Genomic DNA, 13,340 nt, shown 5'->3' with positions numbered 1-13,340 from the left:
TCAGTCAAACTGATGAAGGAAAAAAATTATCTTAAATGTGCATTTTACACTAGTTCTGTCAGGAGTGAAATAACAGAAATAACTTGGAGAAAAGTACTTCATTTCTAAAATGGTAGCCTCAAAGGATTTGAGGAATCACCCAAATGCATAATTAGTAGTAATATTGTTTTATAGGCTAAATGGGTTACATTTTTTGCAGACTTTAATTTGTTCACTCTGCACCCCCTCAAGAGGGTTGGATTATTTTAGCTGCATGTTTGGGTGTTTGAAAAACACCCAGACAAAAGCTGGAAAGTGTAAAGGCTATAATGTCTAGCCTTGCTTTCAAACCACAGTGTGCCTTTACTATCCCTTTTGTACCATGAAACCTAATCCAAGTGCTTAGAATTGAGGGTGGAGACAAATGTAACTCTGAATTCCTTGAATTCACTTCAGCCATCACCTTAATACTCACTATTTCTTCAGAACAAGGGAATTTTCAGGGAATCAATTTATGAATCCACTGTCATACTTTGTACAATAATACTGTTGGCAATCTAGTCTTTGTATAAAAAATAATTTCCAATCAAAAAAAGGCTTTTCAACTTGTTTGTGTTGTATTGTGTTTAAGAACTTTGTATTGTGACCTTCCGTATCATGAACATTCTGTTTAAAGATTAAATTTTTGTTTGCATTACAATTCTATGAACTGTTCTTTATTTTTTGTAAGAGATGTTGCATTTAATGCAAAGCTCAGAAGTCTGCTTCCAGCTATCTGTATCTGTGTGGTAGCAGGTCTATCTTCCACAGGAAAGTGTGAAGATAATGAACAGTAGTGGGAAATGAACACTATGCTCCATGTCAAAACAGTTTTCATATTCTGGACTAGGAGAGAAGTTCTTGTGTTGATTTAGAACTAAGCTTCCTTCTTAATTGTTGGTACAGAACCTTTTCCAAGTCTCCCACTTTGATTTTTGTGAGCTGGGTAAGTATCAAATGCAGACTGGAATTATACTGGGAGAAGCAGGTTGGCAATGATTCTCTTCCCAGCTTGGCACATACAGCTGTCCTGTGGCTAAACTGCCATAAATAATGCTGCTCGTGGTAAATCATGAGTGTATTTCAAGAATTGCACATGATGTGAGCTCAAACTAGCTCATTTGTCTTGAAATGTGAGATTGATACCTGATGGCTTTTTCTGTGGGCTTGGGTTTGACTCCATGTTTTTAAGGAGAAAGCTCAGATATGCAAGTAGTGTTACATTTTCAAGTGCTAGCTTTTTATTTTTCAGAATAAGAACCTTCCTAGTAAGTTTTACAGAACTGTAGCCCTTTCTTCTTGGAGATGAAATGAAATAACTAATAAAAAATGATGCAGCTTTCCTGTTTCGAGGAGGTAGTGTTAGTAAAATAAGGCAGATAATGATGCTCTTACAGATTCATATATTTTGTTTTCATGGCAACGTATTGTCACTCTAATAGTTCGATTTTTTTAGTCAATAGATTTTCATCATGATAACGTACTTCCTTAGTTATGTGGCCTTTCCATCTTCCATAATGTAAACTGAGGTTCATTCTGTAATCACTTCTAATAAGTAACTCTTTCTCTTCCCTTTCTACCCCAAAAAATGCCAGGATTATTGAGAACAATGTAGGAGCAAATACATGGCTGCAAGTCCTGAAAGCTGGAGGCAGTGCACATCATCCTGTGGATTGTTTCTAGGATGGATTTTGCAGAACTTTGAGTATTTCTGGAAATCAGGAATTAATGAAGCTCTCACACTTTATTTGGTGGTGTTGGGTGGGCAAGTCCCTCAAATGTGTGAGCATGGTAGTGCATTTCCCAGAGGGAAAGCAGAGACTGCGGTGTGTGCTAGCGCCATCATGATAGCGAGTAATGTAGGCAAGGGAGGGGGAATAGTAGTTGATAGAAAGAAGCAAGCAGTGATACTATGGTCCTATATGCTTTCAGGATACAGCAATGGTTCAAGAATTCCTGTGTCTGGAGAAGTCTCCATCCTGGCATTACATGGAGATTTTATCCCAGTGCTCCATTGCTAGGACATGTAGGTGATGGAGGGGGCAGTAGCAACCCACTCTGGACTGGGCTGGCATCTGAAAGGATTTAGGCATTATGTCAGTTTAGTGTGTTTAGTAAAGGAACCATTACATCTTTGTCTTGTCGTTTCTTTATGTTACTCCATTTATGTGAATAGTCATTCCCTCTTAGTTCAACTTCTAGTAACCTGTAATCTGTTGTTATTTTGTACAAATGTGCACTCTGCTTTGTAGGAGCCAGCTGAAAGGCTTTTGGGTAGTATGGATATGCAAGTCATACGCATTTAACACTTGTAGAGGTGGAGAAGAGAGGATGAAAATGTGTCTGCCTGCAGAGAGAGGGGAGAGGAATAATTGCTCAAAGTAACAGGAGAGATCTGAGAGATTGTTGTTACTACTTAGCCCAGCAAGGCTCTTGGGAAGTGTAACTTGCTCATAGGCAGTTCTGGCAGTGTGGTGCTTAACACAGGGAGGTAGGTATCAGTCTGTAGTGCTTGTGGGCCTGCTGTTAAACAGGTACATTTATTACTTGCTGTTGCTTTTTTCCTCTTGCAAAAACACTATTTCTAAATTTGCTGCTACTGTTTACAAATGTCACTTGTAATCCACTGAATGAAAGTTATTTCTATTTTCTTTTCCCCTCCCTATACTTGCATATCTATCTATTGCAGAAGCAATACTCTTGTCAAAAGATGTTGCAAAGCAAGTATTTGAAAAGTGTGAAGGGATGAAAACTGTAACAGGAGCTATGTAGAAAAGCCAGTCACTGCAATCTCCCTGGCAATGCAACCTGAAAATCTTTCAAGTCAGGGTTCAGGTTCCTAGTATATGGATGGCAAGGGGAAAAAGGAATGTAGCTCACTACTCTTCATTGCAAACATACCTAACCTGCAAGTAAATAATGAATTGATTGATCATTTGAAATTGGCCTTGCTCAGTAGCAAAAATGCATAAAATTGTCATGAGACAGGTAGGGTTTTTTTTAGTGAAGGTGTTCATTATAGCTAAAGGTATGTGTTCATCATCACTGGGGAGTTCCCAGTCCTCTGACCTCTGTGCTTTGGCCCTCTTGTCTGACCATTGTTTTGGCTTTTGCTGGACCTTATGCTGTGCTGATTCTATGCAAAAGCCTGGAAAAAGACTTTACTAGTGTTTTGTAAACTAGTGTTTAGTTTTCTGCTGGTTTAACAAGCTGAATTAGTCTGGTACAGTCTGGCAAGTATCAAAAGTCAGTAGAACGGGACAAAGATCAGGACCTCCCCTTATGATAACTGCTTAGGGTGCTACTTTGTATTTGCTTGCAGAGTAATTATCTTTAGCTGCCTCTTTGGTTTTGTTTGTTTTTTTTATTATAGTACATTATTACAACCAAATGGCCATGACTTCTTTACATGGATTATAATATATATATAGCTGCATATATGCACATACATAGATATTGAATCCTGATCTGGTATTAAATAGGCTTAGGACACACTAATATACTAAATATGTTTTTTTAAAGTAAAATATTAATAAGTGGGAAGTGTAAGGATAGATTAAAAAAAACTCTTCGAAGAGTTTATAAATGGCATGTCTTGAACTGTTATCAGATAACAGATATGCTCAGTTGCTGTGGCTGCAATGGTTGCCTAAAAATTTAGGAACAGAAGGGAAAATAATCATACTTTCATGATGTGTAACCCATGATTACTGGTGAATATGTTGGCTCATTAATCCCTAACTGTCAGTTTTCCTTGGGTTGCTTGTGTTTTATCTAGGTTAGGGCTCTATTATGGAGCAGTGAGAGCTTTCTGTGCTCCACAGAAAGTTTTCTGCTACTTAGGGATGATTGTGGTTCTCCAGCAGCAATTGCTGAATTGTTGTATTTCAATGTGTGTTAAGGCAACCCGAAGTTGGCATTGCTTTTAATGAGGTAGACAAAGTGGCTGTGTCAAAGCAACAGAGGCCCTCCTGTAGTGGGGGTGGAAAACTGAAGAGGGGAGAAAAGCTAGAGGAGGAGCTAGTCTAGGTGTTGCAGAGCAAGCCATTTTCACTCCTGAATCAGTTCCTTAATCTGGCTGATGAGAGCTACTGCTAGTTTTTCCTTCAAAGCAGTCTGTCTCATTCAAGAAAACTGCTGAAGTAACTTGAGGGCTGTGCAGGGGACTGATTCTGTAAGGTGCTGAGTTTTTGAGTAACTGCTTAGTGAATGTGCTTGACTTCCACCCAAAGCCAGTGGAAGTTCAGGGTATTCATACCATTCCAAATAACTCTTTCAACTCATTCTTCAAGATGTCTTGGTAAAAGAATCTTTTAAAACAAAGATTTGTTTTCTTTCTGTTCTGTGGATATAAATTATAACATATGCATGAAAAAGAAATAGATAAGTTTTTTGGTATAAAAAATGGCTAGAAACAAGCAACAATGTCACAAGGAAGTACATATGACTCTTATTTGATTTAAATCCTTTTTTATGCCAAGTGTGTGTGGTTTTGCTGGCTTGAGAAATAAATCCACTGAACAGTCAGAACTGATAACATATTCTTTCCTGCATTGCTTTAGAGAAAACTGATAAACTTAGGTACAAAGTTTTAAATTTACTGAGTCATGCTTTCAGCTATAGCTTCCTGTCTTTCTGGATTTAATAATACTAGCACCTTATAAAGACAGATTGATTTTTATTGCCATAGAATTACACAGATCCACCAAGATATAAACAGAGCCTCATATTCCACAGCAAAGGAGACTGAAATTCTACATAATGTTTCAGGTTGCACTAGGCTACCATACCATAGTTACATTATTTATTATGTTAAAATGGATGCTTTTAATAAGTTAAGCTCACAAATAAAGATTAATAGTCGATAGAGTAGTGCTTCTCATACCTTGATGAAAAGTGCTGCGTGTTTTATGCTGCCCTTCACTTAGTTCTTAATATATCAAAGATGTTTGTACTGGAAATGCACAACTGTCAGAGAGAAGCTGAAGCAGTGAGCAGATGGGGAAGTGGAATATGCACACGAGCTGAATGTTCTTGAGTCAGCAGTGAAGTAGCAAATAGTGCATGACAACTTGTCTTTTAAGACTTCAGGCCTAATCAGTTCAGATCTCAGTCATTTGCTTCCTGCGAGTACTGCTCCAGGACACTGCAGACTCAAAACAGAAGTGGAACAGGGTACAAGTTGAGGTTTGGGAATTTTTCTTCCCTGAAAAAAGCTGCTGTTTTGTTCTGTTTTGGGTTGGTTTGGGATTTTTTTTAAGGAAAATAACAAAGCTGCACTGCAGAAGTCTGCTATGGTTAATAAGGCTTTGAGGTCCATTAAGTTGCAAAATCCCTCTTGCATTTTTCAGAAGTTTCTGTCTTTAACTGTGTGCCAGTTGATTTCAACTGCCTTTTCTCATTAACAGCCCACCCCTAAGTGAGTTTTAATCGAAGTAGTAATTCCATAGGGCAGAGGAGTCCCCTAAAGCTTCTAGATGACAGAGAAAATTATCTCCTGTGTGTCTAGGTAAACATTCCTTCGGCTTCTGTATTGAGGTCAGGGAGATGCTAAATCACTGTGGTTGCTGCCTCTCCCTTAGGGTCCAGCTGATGACAAAATTACAGCCTGGTATGTAGGAGAATTCAGGCTTGTGCTGGCATGAGAGAAGGAGCTGGGAAGGGCACAGTAGGGCTGATTATTTCAGTGGCTGTGCCACTTTTGATCACCCACACATAGAAATGTGACCTACATAGTGGCCATATCCAACTATAAAACATGGAGTAAGAAACATACAGATTAGGAGGCTCAGTAATTCTAGAGGCTGTCCCTGCTATATGTTGAAAGAATTGAGCTGGCAAAGAATACAGGAAAAGTACTATTTGGAAGGGAAAGCTTTAGTTGTAGGTCCGAGTCTCCCCTTACCAGCATTTATTCTCTCATCGTTAGCACTTGTTTAGCTAACAGCTGTATTTTTGCCATCCTCATAGAATTAAGTCAATGGCTCCTTTGGCAGTTGTTTTAGTCCATAGGTCAGTGGGGAAGGAGTAGCATTTACCTGAACTTTTTCTCAGCCAAAGTAATATGCTAAAAAATCAGACAGCTTTTTTAGTGTAAGCTGACTATACTGATATTGAATCAGATTGCCAGTAAAGCATGGAAAATTCATCCTGTGCAACTGGGGACCTGACATATTTGTCAAATCATGTCTTTGCCTTCCCTCCCAAAATGATAATGTGTCCTGAGGACATCTCCAGTTGAGGGAGACAACATACTGAGGAAGGCTGACAAAAGGACTGCAGTCACTTAAGAACAGTTACACAGATGTAAAAGGTATGTGTTTATGATAATTAAAGATTCAAAAATTAAGCTACTAGTTAAGTGTTCAGAAACGATGAGCTATTGCCCGGGAAGCTAAAGCGAGCATTTGTAAAGCTCTGCAGTGGTTTCTTTTTTCTTTTTATTTAGTTTTTTTTTTAATCTCCTATTGAGATGCCAATTTATTTCAGCTTTGAAATGCTCCAAGAACTTGCATAAGGCATTTCTACTGCATTCTCGTGCTTTCCACTGCCTCAGGCAATTAATTGTACACTCCGTCTCCCCCTGACGGCGCTATTGCCTGGCTGGCTGGGAGCCGTGACAGCGCTTCAGGTACCGGCATCTGCTTTGCAAAGACCATTTGAAAAAAGCATTTAAATGAATTAAATACAAATTATAAGTTGAGGTTCGACTATAAACACACCCTTGAGTTCCAGTCTCTGCAGTATGGAGCAATACACTAGAAACCAGGAATGGAAAGCTAATGGGAGGCAGCAGTACTTGTGTGTGCTTGCTGTGTGCAAAGCAAATGCACTTCCCAAATAGCAAAACACTAAGGAATTCCTTGTTTTAATGTATGGATTTGAATGCAAAATGTGCATTTTCAGTTTACTTTTTGCTGTCAGGGTGTCTGCCCTGATTTGATGCTAATCAATCCAAGCTGAGAAATAACCTGGGTTATTAAGATGGATTTTACTATTACAAAAGTTGTATTAAATGGAAAATGTCTCAGGAAACGAGAAGTCCTTCTCCCTTGAGAAACAGCTTGGTTCTGGAGAGAATAGAGATTCTGTTCATCTTCCCACTTCCAATCCATGTAAGAATAGTTACCTGGAAGCATGCTCTGCTCACCTAATTTCCCTTTAGCTGGTATTTCTGTCTTCATGGGGCACTACAGTCACTATATGGCTTAGGCTGTCACACTGGGTTGAAAGGTACTCTCCTTCCCAGTCCTCAAGTAATTTTTGTTGTTTAACCTTTTCTTGAATATCTGTTATTTTCTTCAGGTATCTTGAGTGGCTCTGCTGGAAAGTGTTTTTTCTTCATTTCTTTTGAATAAGTGGGAAAATAAAACACTTGTAATTTTGACTCTGTAGATAAGTTCTGAGTAACTTCCTAAGGCACCATGTATTGTCTTCTGGTTTTATTCTATGAATGTGCAATATAACATACTCTACATGATGTTCAAATGTAATTGAAAAAATGGTTCCATTATGTAGAAAGAATGAGATTTAAAAATCAAATCCATAGCTTGCTGATGATGAATTTTTAACTGTCTAATAATATTTTTCATTATAATCTGGCAAAATGTTGTGTCTATTGGGTTATGTCAGCAAACAAATAGGCAGTGGATTAGTTGGGGTGTTCCTCTGCTGCTTTGTTTATTTGCAATGAATCCCAATTGTCACTTCTTGTTTCATTTCTGTGTTTTGAGAAATCTATTTAATACATTGCTTCCAGCTCAGGTGCTTTCCTCACTGACTCTTCACCCTCTGATTTTCTCCTGGATTATACCATGATGTCTATCCCCATGGACTGCTTAGTTCAGTCCTTTCACTCTGGGTGCATTTTCTCTCTTGAGTTTGCAGCCACTGTGCAGTTGTCCTTTAGTTAAATCTCTCTGCATGCATATTTGAGGCTATTTAGCAGTCTTTTGGGGGTCTTTGTTTCAGTTGGGTGTTTCTATTCCATGGAAGGGATGTGTAGCTGCTCACTTCCGTGAAGAGGGTGACTGTTCTCATGTGCCAGCGTCAGTGAAATTGTTGGCTAGCTGCTCCCAGATCATGCCACTAGGTATCCCCAGACTAGTCACTAGATGTCAACATCACCTTCTCCAACTGGAGCACCAACTATCACATCGTTATTGGATGGTTGCTTGCTTGTAGCAGAACATACTCCAAACACTTTGAATGTTCCTGATCCTGCCACTCTCCAAGGTTGGGAGGACAGAAGATGAAAGACAGGAGTTAGTAATTTCTCAGTGTGAGCTTTTTAAAGGTACCAGGAGCAAAAAAAAAAATAAATCTGAAGGCCTTTGCTTTCTGTGCCTGAGTCAGCTTTTGGTGAGTGCCTTGGGGAACAGTGGCAAACCCAAGAGAATAGAACAATAAAACTTGTCTGGAGCCATAGCTGTGTGTCAGAGTTGTAGGTCTTCCAGCTAATGTGTGTAGCCAGGGGCTCCTGTCAGTACAACACATGCTTCATCAGCATCAGGACTCTTGAGGATCCCTAGGATTTTCAAGACACACAGGTATTGTCTTTACATTCCTACCTGAAGATGATTTTTTTCTGTTTCTAGCTTGGAGATGCATGCAATCAGTCTGAAGTCTGACAAACTGTTTCATAACTGGATGGAAGTTGAGAAAACTGAAACCAGGGTGGAAAAGTCTTATACTGCATCATTTCATAAGCAGCTGAAGGAATGAAGCCTGGTCTACAGATCAGTGTCCCTGAAGATTTCCTCATACTTGAGTTATTTAAAAGTGACCTCCCTTTTACAGATTTTTTTGTGTTTTAATCTTTGAGGCTTTTTCTTGGCTGGAACACTTTGGAAACACTATCTTCCTCCCCTAGGTAGACAGTTATCTCCCTTCATGCAACTTGAAGGAGCTCTAGTATATCTGAAACTTCTTTAGATTTATTTGTTTGAAGTAAACCAGCACATTCAGTATTTACTAGAGGAATGACAGAGATTGCATCATTAATGTTTATGCTTTACCTAATTACCTCTGGGAACATGATGTAAATAGTCTTCCTCCTAAGAAATCTGCAGAAGCTGTGTTTGTTACTACAAATGCAGTAACCTCTGGGTCAATTTATCCATTCCACATTTAATGAACTTTGAAAGAGGTAAAGAAAGCAATACTTTAGTGAGAGTATGGATCAGAGTTTCAAGTGTGCATCTATACATACCAAATCTCCTTTCAGCTTTTAACTTTATCTGCAAAGTCTAACATAAACATTGAAGATGGGAGAGAGAAAAGGAAGATGGACCTATCCAAAGGCACAAAACAAGATTGCCTGGGTGATCCTGGGTGTAATTATCAAGGCTTTAACTAATCAGGGTTTTCATTGTTGCTGTTGCTTTTGCTGGAAAGTTGCTCATCATTTCCTGTCTTTCTGGTTTTTCATAATGACTTAGTGTTCTTGTCAAATTCATAGAATTTGAGCCAGTAGTAGGGTTTTATTTGTTAGACTGGAAAAAAAAGGAACTGAAACAGTAATTTACAACTCTTTTTTTTTTTTTTTTTTTTTTTTTTTTTTTTTTTTTTTATCATGTTGTTCTCTCCTCAGTTGTTGTTAAGAAACATGCCAGACGAGGGAATGCAGACTGTTCTCCATTCTGGCTGGCCTGCCTGCACTGCTGTCTTCCTTTTCAGCTAATGCAGCTTGACTGTTTCTGGGCTATAAGCAAAGGCCTGTGGGCTGTGCCAGGCAGCTCTCCCAGCTCCTCAGGACTAGCTCAGTACCTCTGCACAGCAGTGCCTTGTGTGGGGGAGTCATACTGTGATGCACAGATTAAAGGCCACACCACTGAGATGTTGTGGAGGTAATGGCAAAACACAGGTGCAGGGAAAAAATTTTGTGTTCGTGTTCTCTGTTCAAAGCTGGTGTATCCCTTTTGGTAGGCTGGCACTGCTGCGTGTTTTCCCAGTGTAAGCCTGGAGGAGGTCTATCTGTCGTGCTGTTGTCAGGGCTGAGCTGCAATTCCATGAATAGCATGAGCTGGCACAAGCTGATGGTACTGCAGAGGGAGGTGGCGCTGCTGCCCTCTCCTCCCTCCTTCCCTCCCTGTGTGTGCAGATATTTCTACAGCTGTGCAGAAACGTCTGCACGGGTCAGCTAAAGCAGCACTGGGTGCGGGCCCAGGCAGTAGCATGCTCTCCATTCATCCTGCATGTTGTGGTGCATCCATGGCACAGCTCTGGGCTGGTCTGCACCCTTCCCTGCCACATTCTGGGTCACAGAGGCCAGTAACTGTGTCCAGCTGGCAGTTTGGGTGTAGCTCTGTTGGTGGCAATAAGGGAGTTCAGCTGTATGGATACAGGCTGTTCTTTGCAATAAGTGGATATGAAAAGTAACTCCAGTATCATATCCTTTTTCTTTAAACTTTGATAAGCTGCTTGTCCTTGGATGCACATAAGTGGGGTTTTTTTATTCCTCTAACAGAAATATGAGAGCATTTGAAAACCTATTTCATGAAGTGCTATGCCTTGTTTCAGCATTCCATCCAAGCATCTTTGTACATTCAAGTACCACCTGAAACAGGAAGAACACAAACACTGAACAGTAACCTGAGTTTGACACCTGATGTCTAAGTAGAAGCTGCAGGCTTTGCTCGCTAATAACCAGTGTCAGCACCTGAGATCTGCTTGATAAAGCTGAGAAGCAAACACTTCCAGGGTTGAAACCATAGCAGATTTTGTACTTGTAAGAGTCTACTTATTTTTAAGTAAGGTTTCCTCCAGCATGTTGGAGCAAAGGCTCTCTGAAGGAAAAGAGCAAAAGGCTCTCCTGGAAGGATTGCTTTCGTTATATACAGAGGCCAAATTTTTGCACATGCTATGTGGTACTTTCTTTTGAAAGTTCTCTGCTTAACCTCTGCTTCAGAGTAGGTCCTAGTCAGCAGAACTGATTTCTTAATGAAAATGAATGGTCAGATTTCCTGTTGCTTCTGTGCCCCAAATAGATTGCTCTCCTTTCTCCTCAGAACTGCAGCCTTCACCTCTTTCTATATAATTACTGCCTTTTACCTAGTCATTGCTGGATGGAAGCATGGACATAGAGCTCTTAACCTCTCCATTAGGACTCCTTTCAAGCTAAAAGTGGATTTGGTTTTGTAAGATAAAATCATGGAGAAGTTACATTTTATGCTGAGATAATTTTGTACTGCTTTGTTTCAGAGTCTGCTCTTGACATCTAGGCTTCCTGTTAGCCTAGCAAAGGTCTTACAGCATGTCTATTTTCTTCATTCTTCTTTTCACAAACCAAAATAGCCTAGTGGTGCAGACACTGTTAGCATTACCTTTGTTCCTTCTTTATACTTGTATTTCGCACAATAATCTCCAGGAAACAATCCTATTCCTGGAAATTCATTACATTCCACGCAGTTGTGTGGCCTCACTGATGGTGTTTTTCAGCTGCTTTAAGTGATTCCGTGGAACTTCCATTTGTGTTTGAGATTCCTGGAAGGTTTGTCATATACAGTGCTCTAAAACCACAATACAGCAGATGAAGGCAGGCAAAGAAAAATGCACAGTTCTGTCTCTTAAATTATTATTAACCAGTCTAAAGGGGAAGTTGGTTGAAGCATTGTTTGACTCTTAAATGTCTCAAGTATAGGTATATAATCAGCCTCTTGCTGCACAAAGAGTGAATGTACCACATCCATTTCAACCAACAGCTAGACCAAAACAGTTTGCATGGATGTTTCATCCCCTTACATTTGTGCTATAGTAAACAACCTTTATCTTATCTCAGCTGCATGCAGGCTTGTTTTATGTATGTATATGGAAATACACACAGCCTTAATTCTGAATAGTGTGATAGTTGTTCGTAGTGATAGGAAATTTTGGCAATGCAGCCTGGACTGCTTGGAAAACTCTGCAAATCACATCCACCAGAAACACCTCCAGCTGTGAGAAGGAAAGACTGGAGCCCTCAGACCTGTGTGAATACCAGAGTGGAGGATACAAATGCACTTCTAGAAATAATGATAGAGACTTTCAGTGTGAAGTCACGGACTTGGCTGAATTTGGTGTAGTCCCAGTGGAGACCACACCACTGACAACCTAGAAAAGGCAAGAGTAAAAATGAAAATACCAGGTGCACATTGTGTGTATGAGGCCTGAATAGGCATGACATTGGACTGACAATTAGTGCAGGCCACAGATTGCTATTATTTATGCCCCCTCATCACAAAAGCTTATTCCAAACAGTCTTCCCAAACACTGTAGTGAAGTACATGGTCTTTTGGGCTGTTCCCCCACTGAAACAGAGGGAAGTAGCCAGAGTTGAAATTGTAAGCTGCCCCAAAGTTTTTTTGGTGGGATGTTTTTCCAGTAGTTGGATTCCAATTGATTCCAGCGAAGGGCAAAGAGCAAATACATGACTGAAAAACAACAGCGGAAAAAACCCTTTTACCTGTGAGCACTGAAATGGAGGCAAGTCTGAACACAGCAGACATAATTGCAGTGGGGTCAGCTGCATTCCACTTTAAGTGGCTGACGAATATGAAGGAAGCACAGTGCAGGATCCACGCTGACTTCCGCTGGCGGAAGTGCAGTTGGCCTGGATCTGTGTCGTGGATAAGCAGCAAAACACGTCCCCATTCATCCTCTGCGTGGGCCTTGTCTCATGATGCAGGAAATGCTGGGAGCTGTCTGCTGCCATTGATTGCCCTCCTAACTGAAAGAACGACACCAGTCCAAAACGAGACTGATGTGCTGCTCCTTCCATCGTACCTGCCCTGACAGCAGCAGCACGGCCCATGGACTGCACTTTCACAGCCAGCAGGAACACTTATGCCAGGGCAGGCTTTCACTGTGGACTGGCTCAGTGATGGTTAGCACTATAAATCCAAAACTACTATTAGTTTGATCTGACCAGCCTCTACTGTGTTAGGAGTCTCACAACTCTTAAAGCTACTGAGCTTTTACAGAAGCCACCAAACAACACATTTTGTTCCTTATCAGTTATGTCTGTATCAGATAATCCCCTGTGCAGGTAAATTATAGACTAGGTCATCCCCAATCCCCTGAGACTTCCTCTCTCCTGCTAGGCAAGAGGAAATTCAGGGAATCATTTAGATGTGTGGTGTTTCTTCAGTGTTGATCTGTTCCAGCAATTAACACAAAACAATTGTTTAAGTTTAGGCAGCCAAGACTGCTGCTATATTTTAGTGCTTTCTAATTTTGAGAATCTATTCTAATCCTGACCCTTTCCCAGCTAACAAGCATACCATATGTCTGATTACTCAGGTTCCCATGCAAAATAGGAAATTAAAAATTCCAGATGATTAACA

This window comes from Aphelocoma coerulescens, chromosome 8, assembly GCF_041296385.1.
Source record: "Aphelocoma coerulescens isolate FSJ_1873_10779 chromosome 8, UR_Acoe_1.0, whole genome shotgun sequence".
In the NCBI taxonomy this organism is placed as follows: domain Eukaryota; kingdom Metazoa; phylum Chordata; class Aves; order Passeriformes; family Corvidae; genus Aphelocoma; species Aphelocoma coerulescens.
The sequence above is the reverse complement of the archived record's forward strand: the minus strand, read 5'-3'. Positions refer to the sequence as shown.